The sequence below is a fragment of the Nannobrachium achirus genome, assembly GCF_963921795.1.
Source record: "Nannobrachium achirus genome assembly, chromosome: 1".
Lineage (NCBI taxonomy): Eukaryota > Metazoa > Chordata > Actinopteri > Myctophiformes > Myctophidae > Nannobrachium > Nannobrachium achirus.
The window spans coordinates 59,254,328-59,260,327 of record NC_137810.1 but is presented as its reverse complement, the minus strand read 5'-3'; the positions used below and the strand labels follow the sequence as shown (position 1 = coordinate 59,260,327).

Here is a 6,000-nt window from a genome sequence, read left to right as displayed (position 1 = left end):
GTGCATGCGTGCGTGCGTTTAGTCTCTGTATAACAGATACAGTTCAGGTTCAGGTTTATTGTCACACATATCCATACAAGTACAGTTACAATGAAATGCTTGTGCCAGGAGCACTCTCAGCCTTATTACACAAAGACATTGTCACAGTGACCGACAAGAGTGTGGACCCACATACCATGCAGGCCATACAAGACAAGTCCCAACAACAACAATACCATACAGTGTAACTGTATACAGTTTAAAATCAAACCTTGGTTCGAAGTGGAGCCGTGAAATTGAGCACTTCCAGATCTATGTTTTTGATTCTATGTGTTCCCCCCTGTGTGTGTGTGTGCGTGTGTGTGCCTGGCCTGAAAACAGCGCCCCTCCCTTAACATGTGTGGTCATAAAAGGTACTGTTCGAACTCAACGGGACAGTTCTCACTGGTGAGACAGGACACACATTGCCACTCAGAGGGAGACCATGGGCTCCGCCCACGGCTCCAAAAATGCGTACAGTTTACCTATGTTTCACTTTCAGCCCTTCGTTGAGCAACCTGACTGCCTGGGCAAAAAAACTATTACTGAAACGAGTGGTGTGCGATTTGGATGTTTTTTGAAAGTCCCTCAGAGGGTGGAATTAGTCGGGGGATATCTTCAGAAATAGTGTCATATCTTGGAATAAATTCCTTACCAAAAAAATTCTTCACCAATGTGTTTGTAAAGGTGTCTAGTAACACATCTCACAAAGACTGAAATTCAGTTTCCCTAGGAGAATCCTTGACAGTTGCTGAAAGTTGGGGTCCCATTAAATTAACTACAGGATAAAACACACCAAAATAAATATGCTTTAAGTAGCATATGAGGGTTCAAACTAGGGGTTTTTCATGATTCTGAATCCATTGCAAGCATTTATTTTGCACAAAAACATTCCTTGGGCTAGAAAAAGGCCTCACAACACTATGTTTTAGTGATTAGTCATCACTTTTCACAGATTTTTATGCGAGCCCCTTCACCCCAAGGAATGTTTTTTTTTGTGCAAAAATGCTTGCAATGGATTCAGAATCATGAAAAACCCCTAGTTTGACCCCTCACATTCTACTTAAAGCATATTTATTTTGGTGTGTTTTATCCTGTAGTTAAGTTAATGGGACCCCAACTTTCAGCAGCTGTCACGGATTCTCCTAGGGAAACTGAATTTCAGTGTTTGTGAGATGTGTTACTATATACCTTTACAAACACATTGGTGAAGAACATTTTTGGTAAGGAATTTATTCCAGGACTTTTTAAGATATCCCCCGACTAAATAGAGACAGACAGATAAAGGCAACGTACAGAGCAGAGGACAGCAGACCGGGCCAGTCCATGTAGGGACTAATCACCATGCACACAGAACATCTGCTTCTCCCACAGCTGTAAGGTCACTCTGTGTTCCATGACTCACATCCACCACCGTGCCATGGAGATCTCCACCGCCGTGCCGTGATTGCCTTCACTTACACTTGTCACTTCAATGTGATCTCTGAGATCTGATCTGCGCAGAGGAGACTTTATGAGATCACCTCGTGGGGTGTGTATTGTGTACACACAGTCGCACACACACAGACAAAAACAAACAATTGGCTTGAACATGAATGCCTTTTTTTATGTTTCTCCTTATAAATCTGGGTCTGCGTCACTTTTATAGTCACTCTCCTTCCCGATCTGTTCAGCTTCGTTGCTCATAATTGTGTCACGTCTGGATCGCTTCCAGATTACTCACACTGTCAAAATCCCGGGTGTTAATGTAGCACGAGAAACTCTCCCAGTTAAAAAGAACACTGCGGATCTGTAGCGTGCGTGACCGTACAATCGCGAAGCACGCACGCACGGCGACCGACCACCTCTAAATGTGCTTTCAAAGAAGACGAACTGGTACACGTAATCTTTTTTTCTTATTCTCTCTCTTCTCCCCCGTGTCCGGGACATCTAAACTGACCGGCGATAAAAGTCACATTGACACGAGGAGGATAACCAGATGCACGCACGGGTCGGACACCGTCAGTCAGACAGCCCACAGAGGCCCACAGACGCTACATGTAAGAGAGAGAGACGTAAGAAACCAGGGATGAGAAAGAGGAAGTTGTGGGAGATAAGAAGTCTGTGTGACAACTCTCTGAGATCCTCTCCCAAGGCCTCCAGACCAGGAGGTGACCATGCTCTGTGTTTCTGTGGGAGTGTAGTAGTACGGTGGTTCTCAACCTTTTCAGGCCATATTTTAACTGGGGACCCCCCCACCCTACGAGCTCTAAGAGTTGAGGCATTACATTTGTATAACGTGGTTCTATTGTGAAAATAGCAGATCTACATGCTCACACAGGCATTGTGAGCATGTAGATCTGCTATGGTCTGCCTCTAATATTTGACAATTTGGCCAATGTTTGGCCAAAAGCCCTTAAATTGTCACTTTAGAAATGTGAATATACCCTCTATCCACAAGTTTCAGACATCCCATCATGCATTGCGCAGAAATTGGACGGAGCTTCCGGCGCCGCAGCCGAGTGTGATCTACAAGCTCACAACGGCTGCATCTGCGACGCGACGTGAGCTTGTATTACAAGCTCACGTCGCCTTGTACAGTATGTCTGCTGTTTACCGGAAGTGTGGTGCAGTGTGGTGCAAAACATTCTCCAGTAAATTCCCACGGAAAGAGATGGATATACTTAGTTTTTATGTTAATTTGTTTACTGTTGAGTGGGTTCATCATCTGGGAACCCCCTAAAATAATTTGGGGACCCCCTTAAGGGTCCCGAGCCACCACTGTAGTGATGTTTCGATGTGCCGTTGTTTCGAGCAGCCATGTAGTCTGAATCGCTGGTGAACGCTAACCCAACGACGCTGCTGAGAATAGAAACGAGAGACAGCCGCTGACCTTTGCGTCCACGTCTGAAGACGCGTCTTATGACCCGTCTGATGCCGCGTCCGTGCTTAAATAGCGGTCAAGACGCAGCTTTGCGTCCAGGACGGAGCTCCCGCGGCTCAAGACGCGATTCTCGGTTTCAATCACGTCTTTGCGTCTTCTAGACGCGAAACCGCGGCTCAAGACGCGATTCTCGGTTTCAATCACGTCTTTTAACCTCAAAGACGCGGCTTGGACACTACAATCGCGTCTTTGATCCCAAAGACGAGGCTTGGAATCGCGTCTGGCTGGAACTCGGTGTGGCCGCAAAGGAGACATGTAACCCGCAAAGTCTGCTGTGTGCTGTCCTTGTATCTATTAGATACATTTTACTATTATTTATTGTCAATGGAACATGCTATATTCTACCATATTGTCGGCATTATAGTGTGTCATAACGTTTTTAGTGCGAAAATATATCTTTTCGTTTCTTTTTTTTTTTAGCATTAAAAAAAAAGGCAGGTTATATCTGCCTGGATTCATGGCACAGAGCAGAACGTTTAGCTCAGTCGCTAGAGCGGCCGCCCCATTGACCGGAGGTTGCCGGTTCGATCCCCGCCTCAGTCACTCTTTATTTCTAAGCACTGTGAAACACGTTTTCTTGCGGCTCCAGAGGCGAATCTCGTTTCAATCACGTCTTTGAGCCAAAAGACAGGGCTTGGACCGCGTCTTTGAGCCCAAAGACGGGGCTTGGACACTACAATCGCGTCTTTGGGGGCTTGGACCGCGTCTTTGAGCCCAAAGACGGGGCTTGGACACTACAATCGCGTCTTTGATCCCAAAGACGTGGCTTGGAGGCTACCGCGTCTGGCTGGAACTCGGAGCGGAGTCAAGTTCATTGAAAATAACGGGGCCGTATGTTTTGACGCGGCGCCTCAGTGCGGCCGATGTGTCTAGTGTGTGTTCCCCTTCAGACGTCTGCTGTCTGCTCTCCGTGAAAAAAAAAAAAAAAAGGGTGTCTATTGTATGTATTTTTTGATGGAGAATTCAAATATTACCTTCTTTTTTGCATAGGACAACTCTAACCTGCATCAATTGGTATTTTATAATTGCCAATTGTACCCTATCCATCTAAAAAACAAATTGGATGTCTATTGTAGGTATTTTTTGATGGAGAATTCAAATATGACCTTCTTTTTTGCATAGGACAACTCTAACCTGCATCAATTGGTATTTTATAATTGTCAATTGTACCCTATCCATCTAAAAAAACAAATTGGATCTCTATTGTATGTATTTTTTGATGGAAAATTCAAATATTACCTTCTTTTTTAGATAGGACAACTCTAACCTGCATCAATTGGTATTTTATAATTGCCAATAGTACCCTATCAATCTAAAAAAAACAAATTGGATCTCTATTGTATGTATTTTTTGATGGAAAATTAAAATATTACCTTCTTTTTTTAGATAGGACAACTCTAACCTGCATCAATTGGTGCATCAACCTTCTATCTATCTATCTATCTATCTATCTATCTATCTATCTATCTATCTATCTATTTATACTTCACCTTTAGTCAAGAAGAGAGTTCAGCCTCAGGAACTTGCACACCTGGAACTGTGTCATGACTGTGTCATGGAGCTAAGCAGAACTATGTTAAATACTCACAATGAGTCTGATGGACCAATCAGAGTGGTGGTGGGGGGAGGGATCAACAATAGACAGAAACTGGATAATGCTTTGTTAACTGTCCCACCTAAGTCCCTGCTAGTCTGAACAAATCACCTTCCCTCTCATAACACTACTACTACTACTACTACTACTACTACTACTACTACTACTACTACTACTACTACTACTACTACTACATTTATATAAAGCTGCTCTTGCATTTGAATTCAAGTCTGACACAAGTTAAGGTTAACTTAGGTAGTAGTTCATTTTGCTGGCTTTTGTGTGTGAGTGTGTAGGCCCACAAATTATTATAATTGTCTGTCATTAAGTGACTCAAAGGGAGACGTCTAATGGGTGTTTATTATTTTAATATTAACTGTGGGAAGATTATATATATTTTATTTTGCACTTACAGTGTTGTGATATTATTCCTGAAGGAAGAGGGGTATTTTCACAGCCCAGGCTTTGAACCTAAATGCTGTTTACATGCTCTATAAATATTTATTTCTATATAAAACTCAGTTGTGTGGAGTTATTGTGTGCCTTTTCTTGTAGCTAAAGAGTCCATTTGTTCACTAGACATTAAGTCAAGGTTACTATTTTGAGTTGAAGCCAAGTGTTTTATTACTTTGTGGTTTAACATTATTTAAAAGGCAAATTCATTGTTATGGTTACTTTAGAAGACTGCTTTTGCATTCATGAGTTAAAAAGAGAGCCAAGCTAATTCAAAGAGTTAAGTTAAAGGAACACAAAACGTGACTTAACTCACAGCTGCCATTGGACAGACAGTTATAACATACTCTTATCTTTCACAGAACAGACAATTATCATTTATTTTATCTATTTGAGACATGTAGCTGCTCTAGGGGAAATAGAGCATTAATTTGGGATCAGCCTATTCAATTGATAATGACCAATGGGTGCCAGTTTCTAAGTAGTTAAGCATATTACCATAACAATATATGTGGCCTAGAGACATGGATATTGCCCACTCAACTCGTAATCTACAGAAATGTCCACCACATCACACAGTATAAAACCTAGTAGAGAAATCTGCCTTCTCCTGTATTGTATTAGTGACATTCATTAATAAATAGTAAAATAACAGGACAGAGCAGAACAGGCCTCTGCTGTGTCTTTATTATGGGTGCATTCCAATGCAAATGGATACTCTGGAACAATCTGAAACAATGTATCTTTCCTGTGGCTGTTATAATGAACACAAACAGATCAGAACGTAATTTAACATTAACCAGTTACATTTATCATACAACAATGTAAGGGATGGATTCCTTTCTATTGTGTGAGTTACTTAAATGCTGATCAATATGTGAATCTGGCTCTTATCAGGTGGGTGTTTTCTCTCCCTGTCCTGTGCTGTCCTCAGTTAAACCAAGACAGTGCTGTTGTCACCAATGTGGAAAAAGCTTCAGCTCAATTTATTATCTCAAAGTAGACCAGAAAA

The 6,000-nt window shown here is 42.1% G+C and overlaps 1 protein-coding gene across 1 annotated transcript in view; it reads right to left on the bottom strand.

The window, feature by feature from the left end:
• The window catches only part of trabd2b (TraB domain containing 2B), a gene marked incomplete at both ends in the record, with an annotated part of 217,357 nt that overhangs the window by 49,929 nt on the left and 161,428 nt on the right, over positions 1 to 6,000 (bottom strand). The window lies entirely within an intron of this gene.